This window comes from Sinocyclocheilus grahami, unplaced genomic scaffold (genome assembly GCF_001515645.1).
Source record: "Sinocyclocheilus grahami isolate Dianchi unplaced genomic scaffold, SAMN03320097.WGS_v1.1 scaffold1934.1, whole genome shotgun sequence".
NCBI lineage: Eukaryota > Metazoa > Chordata > Actinopteri > Cypriniformes > Cyprinidae > Sinocyclocheilus > Sinocyclocheilus grahami.
The window spans coordinates 115,292-115,828 of record NW_015507113.1 but is presented as its reverse complement, the minus strand read 5'-3'; the positions used below and the strand labels follow the sequence as shown (position 1 = coordinate 115,828).

The 537-nt window shown below is 39.5% G+C and overlaps 1 pseudogene; it reads right to left on the bottom strand.

The window, feature by feature from the left end:
- The window catches only part of LOC107573406 (cilia- and flagella-associated protein 58-like), a 32,019-nt pseudogene that overhangs the window by 27,405 nt on the left and 4,077 nt on the right, over positions 1-537 (bottom strand).

The window sequence follows — 537 nt, the reverse complement described above, 5'->3', positions numbered from 1 at the left end:
TTTTTTATGTTATACCTGAGCAATTCTGTCCATCGCTTTGTTCTTCTCAGCCTCAATCTCCTGCTGAGCATCAGTGGCTTTAGTGAGGTTCTCCCGGAGAGTCACCACCTCTGACAGCAGCTTGTCTATCTGCTTGGTCAGGTCCTCTTTAATCTTTAACAGATCGCCAATGCTAGACACATTCAAAAAGGTTTATGAACAAGCTTTGTTCCTCATCCCCACCAGAACACTTCAAAAAGGTTCTCTGAAGGCCATCAGGTCGCATATACCATAGTACAAAGTTATGAATAAAAATAAATATTAGAAAATGAATTGTGTCAGGCATACAAAAACCATATCTGCAAGATAAAAGCGTGTAACTGCCTGTATTCTACCAGAATCAAAAGGAAAACGGAGAATAGCCTGAACATAAAGTTGTATATTGTTCACCTGTATTCTTGGCCCTCCGAGACTCCAGTTCCTTTTTCAATAAGATTATTGAGACAGATTATATCCTCCTTTAGTTTCTGGATTGTTTCTTTTGCCTGCAACTCCTTT